This window comes from Dendropsophus ebraccatus, chromosome 5 (assembly GCF_027789765.1).
Source record: "Dendropsophus ebraccatus isolate aDenEbr1 chromosome 5, aDenEbr1.pat, whole genome shotgun sequence".
Lineage (NCBI taxonomy): Eukaryota > Metazoa > Chordata > Amphibia > Anura > Hylidae > Dendropsophus > Dendropsophus ebraccatus.
In genome coordinates this window covers 76,321,418-76,333,705 of record NC_091458.1, presented here as the reverse complement: position 1 = coordinate 76,333,705, position 12,288 = coordinate 76,321,418, and positions in this window count along the sequence as shown.

Sequence of the window (12,288 nt, the reverse complement as noted above, 5' to 3'; positions counted from 1 at the left end):
GGTGGTGGTGGTGGTGCCCACCAGGAGGATTACCAGGGGGAATACATACCAGGGGGATTACCTACATGAGATAGTGCTGGAGGGGATGCCTAAATGGAGGATACTAAATTTTGGAGGGGGGGGGGTTCCTACACAGAGAGGTCTGAATACTAGATAGATGACCTGAGGGGAGTCTAACTTCTATATGAGGGCACAGAGGGCCCTAACTACTACTACATGGAAACAGAGGGAAATAATAATTATATTGGGGCACAGAAGGTCTAACTACTATATGGATGCACAGAGAGGCTGAACTTCAATATGAAGGTACAGGGGGGCCTGACTACTATCTGGGGGTGCACAGGGAGGCTCTTTCTCCCATATGGAGGTACAAGGGGGGATAGTCTACTATGTTAGCGTATAGATGGTGGCCTTTTTACTATATGAGAACATAGCGGGACCCTGCAAAAGATAAGAGGGCTAAAATTGGGTCTAAATACTACACAGAGGCATAATGTACACCATGGTTATTGGGGCTGATTTCTCCTACATTTTTAATGTATTGTCATGTATTGTTTCTATGAATTAGTTAAGTAATTATTCTATTTAGTTATGTTGCAGTAGTCTGGCTTTTTTTGTTTATAGGTTATTTAGTATAGTTGCCTTGAACTGCATGGGACTATTTATTGTTATTACCCAGGATTTGTACTATACATTTACTCTATTAATATTGAGGGTATACCCTTCGGATGTTGCCTATTTGGTCATTGACCATCAGCTATGGTGTCGTCCTCATGCTGCCCAATAGATATTACACAGAAGATATCTGATAAAGAGATAGAAGAATGGATGGATGGCCAATTAGAAAACAAAACCAGTGTTTATTGTGGTATTTGGAAAAAGGCAGCTATGTTTTTGCAGTGCTGGATAACCCCTTTAAGTTTTATATAGTTATATATGTGAAATGTAGAAAGTATATTCCATAGTTTACAGTCCCTGTTCACTATAAATAATGTAGTAGGAAATACCCTTTATGAAGCATTGTCATCTACTGAGGTTCCCTATGGGTAACATAATTGGTTGGGGGCCCACTGAGACTCACTCGCCCCCCCTAGAGTTAACCCCTAGCTACGCCCCTGGGCAACAGTATAATACTATGTAAGATAGTGCCATCAAAGAATGCACAAATACTTAGCTCTATCACTCACAAATCACAGACCGAAGTGGAAAGATGCATACTGCCGCTAGCCACCCTGCTGCAGGCCTAGCATATTGTAGAACAATAACAGGGCCCCTGGATCTCCGATTAGGTAGGAACACTACATTTCTAAGATGTATATGATAAATTTAGGGTGGTTGTTCAGTTTTTAGTGTACAATATATCAAGCATAGTATGATTGCAATAGATATTACACAACATATGCTACACAGGCATTTACAATGTCTCTGTATCTTTCCTACAAAAAATAAATATGTGGATACGTACAAACGCGAGCCAGTTGTACATGGCTTCAAAACACTTTTTAATTCACAAGTATGTCAAAATTGCATTTCATCCTTGAAAAATGAAATTCTATGTCTGTGTTTGAGAATAATTATATGCCGCCACATATTTTGCTTACTTTCAGACATGCAAGATGTATGTTAAAATATAACTAAGTTTATTAAATATTGATGTATGAATGCTATCTCTTGGATTATTTCATGCATGGTTTATCTGACACTAAGGCAATGAAGTTCATTATAAAAAATGTCTTGCGTCTAAAACAAATTGACTGATACTACTCTGCCAAACTCAAGGACAGAGTAATTACTTATATAAATTAGACCTCTAGGAACAATACAATCAAATATTACATTAACATATATTCACAATAATTATTGTTATTATTACTTTTCAGCATCATGATGATATTTATCATTTTAGCCAAACAAAATTAAATTCATTGAACATGATTTAAAGTCAACACTTCCCAAGCTTCCAAAGTTGGTATGGGTACAATGACTCAATTAAATTTCTGATAAAACTGAAATGCTGCCAATCATGATTATTAAGTTAGGCAATGGTTGCAGCTGCATAAATATTGTGATAATCTTGTGCGCATAAAATTCTAAATGATGTTTAAAAAAATAAATTAAAAACCACTTTTAGTTTATTTACAATCCTGATTAACCCTTAGGGACACAGCTAGTTTTGGTGTTTATGACACGGCCAAATCTTTCAAATATGACATGTGTCATTTTATTTATTAATAACTGTGAAATGCTTTTATCAATCCTTAGGTTCCAAGATTGTATTTTCGTGACATGTTCTACTTTATGTTAGTGGTCCATTTGGGCCGATACCTTTAACTTTTTTTGTGAAAAACTCCAAAATGTTGTGAAAAATTTAAAAAAAAAATGCATTTCTCTAAATTTTATTAATTCACATCTATAACATGTCTACTTTATGTTGGCAGCATTTGGTGAACATGCTTTAACGTTTTATGGATTTTAGAGGCCGAAATTGTTTAGTAGCAATTTTCTAAGTTTTTGTGAAAATTTAAACTCAGAATTTTCTAGGGACCAGTTCAGTTTTGAAGCATATTCTAGAGGCCTGTATACTATAAACCCCCATAATTCCCACCATTTTGAACTCTTCACCATTTAAAGTATTCAAATTGACATTCAAAACTGTTTTAAACCTTTAGGCTTTTCACAGGAATAACTGGGAAATAAGTGTGAAAAGTAAAAATTTCCATTTTCTTTGCAGACATTCCAATTCAATCCTATTTTTTTCATACCAAACCTGCTATAAAAAGTGAAATGCAATAAAACATTTATTCCACTGAATCTGCAGTTTTTACAAATACCCCATTTGTGGACGTAAAGTGTTGTGCAGGCGCACAACATGGCTCAGAAGAGAAGAAGCACCCTTTCAATTTTGGAGTGTGGATTTGGCTGGAATAAACGTAGGAGACCATGTTACAGTTTCAGAGCCCCCCCTAGTGCCAAGACAGTGGAACTCCCCCACAAGTGACCCCATTTTGAAAACTACACCCCTTAAGGAATGTAACAAGGGGTACAGTGGGCATTTGGACCCTACAGGTTTTTCACAGTTTTTTGCAAAAGTGGGCCGTGAAAAGGAAAAATCACATTTCTCACACTTATACATTGGTGAAACCCCAAATTTTTCAAATTTCCAAAAGCTTAGAGGAGAAAAAGCACCCCAATATTTGTAAACCAATTTTTCCTGAGTACGGAAATACCCCATTTGTGAACGTAAATTATTGTACGGGTGCACAACAGGGCTCAGAAGAGAAGGAGCACCTATGTCTATGTGTGCACTACTGCTGTAGCAGTAAATGCACGGACATTTACTGACACTTACTAACGGACACTGACTGACGCTTACTCACACTTACTAATGGATGCCGAATGACGTTTGCGGCTCAGTAACGGACACTGAAGGACCCTTACTAATGGACGCTGACTGATGCTGGCTGACACTTAAGGTGAGTGACGCTTGCTAACACCTGCTAATGGACGCTGACTGACTCTTACTAATGGACATTGACTGATACTGACGCTTACTAACGGACACTTACTGACACCGACACTTACTAACGGACGTTGACTAATACTGACGGACGCTTACTGACGCTTATGCTTACTAACGGACGCTGACTGAAAATTACTAACGGACGCTGCCTGACACTTACAAACGGACGCTGACTGGCGCTTACTAACGGACGCTGCCTGACGCTTACTAATGGACGCTGACTGACGCTTACTAACAGACGCTGACTGTCGCTTACTAACTGACGCTGACTGACGGACAATAACTTACTGATTTCCCTTATTACTGGGAGATAACAGGGGAGGGGCTACTTTTTATTATATGTGTGTGTGTGTGTGTGTGTGTGTGTGTGTGTGTGTGTGTGTGTGTGTTTTACACTATATGGATACGGGCTCTGATTTCCTCACAAAGTGAAGGATCAGAGCTAGAGAACCTTGAGCATGCTCAAGTCGATCCGAACCCGAACTTTCGGCATTTGATTAGCAGTGGCTGATGAACTTGGATAAAGCCCTATGGCTATGTAGAAAACATGGATATAGTCATTGGCTGTATCCATGTTTTCCAGACAACCTTAGAGCTTTATCCAAGTTTAGCAGCCCCAGCTAATCAAATATCGATCGTTCGGGTTTGGATCAACTCGAACCCGAACCCGGTTCGCTCATCTCTAATCAGAGCCTGCATCCATGATCAGATACTGTAATTGGCAGCTCTGACCACAGAGCTGCCAATCACAGTATATAGCAGCATGTACCAGCGTCATTACACAGACGATGGTACACACTGCTGCAGCAGGAAGGGGGTCACAGCAGAGATCACTCCTTCCCCCTCCTCCTCTCAGCACTGGCTCCCCGATCCCGGAACCCACTCTTAGCTATGGGATCCGGCAAGCTAGTGCTGCTGCCAGGAGGAGGGGGATGGAACGACCTCGGCTGTGGCCCTCCGGTGAGCAGCAGCGGCGCCGGTGTGCGGTTTGGTGGGATGGGTGGATGGGTGGGGGGGCGGTATGGCACAGCAGCAGGGGGAGGATCGGGGGAGGACAGGACATTAGGGGAGGGGGAGGAATGGAGGACACGGATCAGGGGAGGACGGAGGACACAACATTATGGGAGGGGGTGGGGTACGGAGGACACAGGACATGAGAGGGGGGGTACGGAGGACACAGGACACGGCACCGGAGGGGGGGGAGATCAGGAACACAGGGCAGCGGGGGGCGGGGACGGCGCGGCAGCAGCTTCCCCCAGATCCCACAGAACTTGGCAGAGACTGGGACCGGGGGTTTACTGCTTATTTAACTGGCATCCATGGATCTTACCGATCCACTGATGCCGGTGATCGCCTGTGCTGGACCTATTCAGGGGGTCCAGCAGCAGCTACACTAAGCTGTCAGCTATCAGCTGACAGTTTAGTTGTTGCTCCTGGTCATTGTTTATGTAAACAGTGAGCATCGGGAGCCGGGCAGTTATAGTACGTCCTGGTGCGGATAGTAACCTCCTGCCAGGACGTACTTTAACTGCCTGGTGGTTAAAGAATTGAGCTAGGAGTTAAAGTTAATTTTCTGGGTAATTGCCTCAGAAAATACACATAGTGGGAGGATGTACTTTGCAGTTTCACAAGCCATCTCCTGATCACTGATACAATGTACTGTACTAATACTTTAGTGTAGTGTATTAGGACTGTTTAGAAATATATACCTGGCAGACGTGGGGGCCTTCTCATCGCTGGACTGCCGATGGAGGTTGGTCTATTATAATTTGATCATGGTATGTAACAGGATAAACATGAAGTTACAGTGGAAACCTAATTGACCTCCCGTGCTGGAGATACCCATCACCTTATTTTGACCATAGTGTAAAAAGTACAATGGTCAGAATAGAGCCCATTAGTGACCTCCACAAAAAAGGTCACTAAGGGGTTAAGATTAAAGCTAAGTAAATTTGCAGAAATTTTAAGTTTGCACACACCCAAAAGATTGGCCTTTGAATCTTACTGCCCGGAAAACATAGATATAGCCATAGGTCAAAAGTTGCATCCAACTTCTGTAGCCACCACTAATCAAGTGCCTGATGCTTGGGTTTGGACAGACCTAATCATGCTTGAATATTGCTTTTCTATAATGATTAGTATGAAACACCTGTTGTCAGGAGTATGTCTGCCATGTATCCTCCCTCTCTAAACTGACACATCCGGTAAGGGACACTACAGTTTCTCTACTTGTGAAGTATAATCCATTAGAGTCAACCAATTTATCATCATTCTTTATTCTGCTATTGGCCTAAAGTGTGACTGTCATTATAACTTTCAAAATCTAAATCAACAGTGATATAAAGCAAGTTTGCAATTTACATTCTTTTTTTTTTTATCATGGAAAACATGGCACTTCCTCTTTTCTGACTCTTTTTTTTTTCTCAAAAAACTGGAAACAGACATAAAACAGTAAGTCCTGTGTGTCCCAGGCTATCTGAGCGCACACAGAGAGAAGGCAGTCATGTGATTGATGGACACATTGAGCTTTGACTCTCTGTACCGGCCGGAATTCCTGTGTTTAGCCTGTTTTTTTCTTCCAGCACAAGTCAGAAAATCTGCCTTCAGGAGACTGGACCTGGATTTCTGGTAAGTTCAGCTTTGTTTTACATCATGATAGCAACAAAAGTAATAATAATTAATGTATATTGCATACTTGCTTTATTTGACATCTACTGTTGATTTAGAGTTTGAAAGTTATAATTACAGTGACACTTTAAGTAGAGCAGTGATAGCCAGTCATGGGCCATAAATAAAAAAAATACAAATCAAAAGCATCTATTTGTTGAAAATATTAGTCAGGAGAAGGTAAAAAACAAAGGTTTTATGGAGCACATTGAAGATTGTCATTAACCCCTTCACATCAGCAATCTGTATATATACGTTCCTATTGCACATGCCCCGTGCAGTAGGAATGTATATATACGTTCCTGACTGACAGGGGCTTTATGATGAGAGCGGGATCGCTGCAGAGAGAGCGATCCCGCTCTCATGTGTGTCCAGGTCCGGAGGTAGGGAGAATCAGCTGCGATCCTGCAGCTGACCCTCATTAACCCCTTATTGACCGCCGATACGGCGGTCACTAATGGGCCAGCTCCTCCGCTGCTTTTCATCAGACCCCAGATCATCCCCCCCTACCTAGTAGGGAATCACTAACCCCCCTCCCCGGCGGCCATCAGATCCAAGATGGCCGCCGCCATCGCTGTGAACAGAATGTCTGTTCACAGCGATGGAAAACGGAAGATGGAAAATGAATGAAAGCCCCATGCTCTCCGCCACCGGAGGTAGCGGAGAGCATGGGGTAGTAATCAGGGACCCCCCTGTGGGGTCCCGGTATAAGCGATCAGCGGTATATACTATATACCGCTGATCGCTTGTACCATGTGCTGATCAGCACTTTTTATGCCCTGTCACCATAAATGATTGGTGACAGGGGATAAAAAGTGAAGTGTCCTGTCTCCCAAGTCGCCCCCCACACCCCCAGTCACCCCCCCCCCCCCACACCCCATATACTCACCTAATCCTGGAGCTCCTTCCTCCTCGACGTCCTGGCTGATTATGAAGTGCGCATGCGCTCCACAACCAGCCAACTCTGAAAATTTAAAGTGACAGAGACCAATTTGGTCTCTGTCACTGAACTATGATTACTGTGATAGAAAATATCAGAGTAATCATAGTAATACAGTGAAAAGGAATGTGTAAAGTACAAAAAGTGACAAACATACAAAAAAATAAAACACACACTTTTTATTATAGTAATAATTGCAGTTTACTCCCAAATTACCCCTAACCCCCCAGATTACCCGTAACCACCGCACGTTGCCCGTAACCACCGCATGTTGCCCGTAACCACCGCACCTTGCCTCTGACCACCGCACCTTGCCAATGACCACCGCACCTTGCCACTGACAACCGTACCTTGCCTCTAACCACCCCAAATTGCCAGTGACCCCCTCCAGATTGCCCGTAACCATGCCAGATTACAGGTACCCACCTCAGATTACCTATCAGCACTTCAGTTTATCCGTAACCACCCCAGATTGTCCGTAACCACCCCAGATTGTCTGTAACCACCCCAGATTGTCCGTAACCATCCCAGATTGTCCGTAACCACCCCAGATTGTCCATAACCACAGCAGGTTGCCTGTAACCACCCTAGATTTTCTGTAACCACCGCAGATTGTCCGTAACCACCCCACGTTGCCCGTAACCAGCCCAGGTTGCCTCTAACCACCCCAGGTTGCCTGTAACTACCCAAGGTTGCCGTAACCACAGCAGGTTGCCCGTTACCACCCCATGTTGACCATATCCACCCCAGATTACCCGTAACCACCCCAGGTTGCCCGTAACCACCTCCAGATTACCCGGAACCACCCCAGACTGTCCATAACCACCTCCAGGTTGCCCGTAACCACCTTACATTACTTGTAATCTCATTTTTTTTTATTTTACTTTAGTAACTGCGCTATTTTAATAACTATTACTAGCTGCGGTTTTTCTCCAGAAAATTGGCACTCCTTCCCTTCTGAGCCCTGCTGTGTGCCCATACAGTGGTTTATGCCCACATATGGGGTACCGTTGTACTCAGGAGAACCTGTGTTGCAGATTTGCGAGTATATTTTCTCCCCTGTTTCTTGTAAAATTTAGAAATTTCAAACTAAACCAACATATTATTGGAAAAATTCGAGTTTTTCATTTTTACCGGCCAATTTTAAATACTTTCCTCTAATACCTGTGGGATCAAAATGCTCATCCTACCCCAAGATGAATTCTTTGAGGGGTGCACTTTCCAAAATCGGGTGACTTTTGGGGGGGTTCTATTCTGTGGACATTACAGGGGCTCTGCAAATGCACCTGGCGCTCAGAAACTTCTTCAGCAAAATCTGCACTGAAAATGCTAATTGGCGCTCCTTCACTTCTGAGCCCGGCTGTGTGCCCATACAGTGGATTATGCCCACATATGAGGTACCGTTCTACTCAGGAGAACCTGCGTTACAGATTTTGCGGTGAATTTTCTCTCCTGTTCCTCATGAAATTGAGAAATTTGAAACTAAAGGAACATATTATTGGAAAAATTTGAGTTTTTCATTTTTACTGTCTACTTTTGAATACTTTCCTCTATTACCTGTGGGGTCAAAATGCTCATCACACCCCAAGATGAATTCTTTGAGGGGTGTACTTTCCAAAATGGGGTGACTTATGGGGAGATTTTACTCCGCTGGTACTACAGGGGCTCTGCAAACGCACCTGGCGCTCAGAAACTTCTTCAGCAAAATCTGCATTGATAAAGCTAATTGACGCTGCTTTCTTTCTGAGCCCTGCTGTGTGCCCATGCAGTGGTTTATGCCCACATATGAGGTACCTTTTTACTAAGGAGAACCTTCTTTACAAATTTTGGGGTACTTTTTTTCTCTTGTTCCTCGTGAAATTGAGAAATGTCAAACTAAACTAACATATTATTGGAAAAATTCAAGTTTTTCATTTTTACTGTCTACTTTTGAATACTTTCCTCTAATACCTGTGGGGTCAAAATGCTCATCCTACCCCAAGATGAATTTTTTGAGGGGTGTATTTTCCAAAATGGGGTGACTTATGTTTTTTTTTTCTCTCTGCTGAAACTACATGGGCTCTGCAAACGCACCTGGCACTTGGAAACTTCTTCAGCAAAATCTGCAATGGAAAAGCTAGTTGGCGCTCCCTTCCTTCTTAGCCCTGCTGTGTGCCCATACAGTGGTTTACGCCCACATATGGGGTACCGTAGTACTCAAGAGAACCTGTGTTACAAATTTTGGGGTGCTTTTTCTCTCATGTTCCTTTTGAAAATGAGAAACTTTAATCTAAACGTATATATTATTGGAAATTTTTAATTTTTCATTTTTTTACGGCCTTAATGGTGAATACTTTCCTCCAGCCCCTGTAGGGTTAAAATGCTCATTATACCCCTATATTAATTCTTTAAGGTGTGTAGTTTCCAAAATGGGGTCACTTATGGGGGTTACCAGTATAAAAAACCCTCCTAAATCTACTTAAATAAAGAACTGGTCCCTTAAAAAAATCAGTTTTGGAAACTTTCACAAAAATGTGGTAATTTGCTGATAAAATTCTAAGTCCCGTAACACCCTAAAAAAGTAAAAAATGTTTATGAAATGAAGCCAGAATAAAGAGGACATATCGTTAATGTGACTTAGTAACTAATTTATGTGATACGACTTTCTTTTTTTAGAAGCAGAGAATTTCAAAGTTCATAAAATGCTAATTTTTTAATTTTTCATGATATTTTGATGTTTTTTACAAAAAAACACACAAAGTAGTGACCAAATTTTGCCACTTATTTAAAGTAATATATGTGACGAAAAAACAATCTCAGAATCGCTAGCATACGTTAAAGTATCAATGAGCTAAAAGCACATAAGGTGAGACAGGTCAGATTTTGAAAAATGAGCCTGGTCTTTTAGGTGCAAATAGGCTTGGTCTTGAAGTGGTTAAGAAGTTAATACAATTAGGCACAGTAGTGACTTAGCAAGAGCTGGAAGTCCCTCAAAAATTAATGAAAAGAAAGAAGAAATTTGGTCAGTAAGACTGGCAAGAGGCCTATAGCAACATTAACCCCTTGCCTCTGCAGTCTGTTTTGGCCTTAATGCCTAGGGCCTATTTTTCAAACCTGACCTGTTTCTCTTTATGTATTAATAACTCTGCAATGCTTTTAACTATCACAGTTATTTTGAGATTGTCTTTTTATGACATATTCTTCTTTATGTTCATGGTATACTTGTATTGATACTCTCAGTAGTGTTTTTTTTTTGTTTTTTTTTATACAATATTTGTGCAAAAATTTGAAAAAAATAATTTTTCTTTATATTCAAGATTCTATTTTTCTATGGAAAATAGTCATGCCAGATGAACTAATTATTAATGCAATATCTACAACATGTCTACTTTATATTGATGTCATTTGGTGAACGTTCATTTACTTGTTAGGATGTTAGAAGGCTTCAAAATTTTGCATGGATTTTTCAAATTTTCAAGAAAATTTCAAATTTTGTTTTTTTTAGAAACCAGTTCAGTTCTGAAGTTGATTTGTGGGGCCTGTATGTTAGTTACCCCCCAAAATTCCTCCACTCTAAAAACTGCACCCCTCAAAGTATTTAAAGTAACATTTCATATGTTTATTAACCTTTTAGGTGTTTCGCAGAAATTTAGGCAAGTTGGAGGGGAAATTAAAAATTTAGATTTTTTTTTTTTTGGGGGGGGCAGATATTCTATTTTAAGGCTATGTTCAGACGCTGTGTGAGACTGGCCATTGCGTGACTCGGCCGAGTCACGGAATGGCCGGTCTCAGAAAAGATCTTTTGCGCGCCCGCATCAGAACTCTCCACTGCACACAATAGAGCGCCATAGTGTGCACTGACAGGGTTTTCTGTGGCCGCTATTCATTGAATAGCAGCCGCAAGAAACTGACATGTCAGTTTCTCGTGGCGCTGCTAGAGATTCTGACCAGAGTGGTATAAGATGTGGTTTTTAGTGGTACACCTTTTGGGTACATGTGACATTTTGATAGCTTTTTAAGGCGCGGAATTAACAAATTTTTTTTTTTTTTTTTTACAGTGTTTATCGAGTAGGGTAATTAATGTAACAGTTTAATAGACGGGGTCATTATGGATGCACTGATACAAAAAATGTGTATCTTATTTATAGGGAATTATTTTTATAGGGGTGATAGGGAATGTGTATATTTATTTATTTTTATATTTTTAATTATTTTTTTATTTATTTATGTATTTGTGTGTTTTTAACTTTTCCTTATTTTTCAGCTGATGGTATATATTTAATACAATACAGCACATGATGTGTGCTGTAGTGCATTATATTTTGTTACACACTGACAGGTCATACCACATACAGACCCCTGCCTTGGTGCAAGGGCCTGATCATTACTAACCATAGTAACCCAGATGCACTGGGCAGCGCCTGGGTTGCTATGGTTACCCCCTGAAGCCGTGCAAACTCCTCCCCCGCTGATCACAGCTAGAAACAGAGGGGGGGAAGCAGGGAAAGCAAGACATCCGGGGACGTCATAAGGCAGTAATGCACTGTCCTTCATGACATCCCTGGACGTCATATTAGGGGAAGGGGTAAAGGAGCTGCATAAATGTCTATCAAGTACTTGTTATTGAGACCAATGTTGAACTCTCACCATAATTCAAAAAGGTATGATTGACACAAAACCAACAATGTGCACAGCAAAAGAACACCATACCAACTGTTAAACATGATGGAGGCAGCACTATGCTTTGGTATTGCAATTGGAATTGTTACTTTGGTGTAGGTGAAGGAAATTCCGAACACTTCCAAATATCAGTCAAATTTGGCACAAAACCTTTAGGCCACCTAATCTAATTGAAAATATGTGTGCTGACTAGAGATGAGCGAACTTTTCAAAAGTTCGGTCCGATCGGACTTTCGGATTTTTTCGGAAAGTTCGGTCCGACTGAATTTCGGATTTCTTCGGATTTCATAGTTTAAAGCATCTATATGATACGGGTGTAGTGTATTTGGTTGAATTTAGGGCTCTACATGTCTTAGGGAACTCAGTTCTGTAATTTCTCTACCCTTGTATGAAATATTCAGTGATTTTTTGCTGACTGGTATTGTGCCGAGGGACTGGCGTAAGGCAAATAAAGTGCCGATCTTCAAAAAGGGCTCTCGAACTTCCCCAGGTAACTATAGAC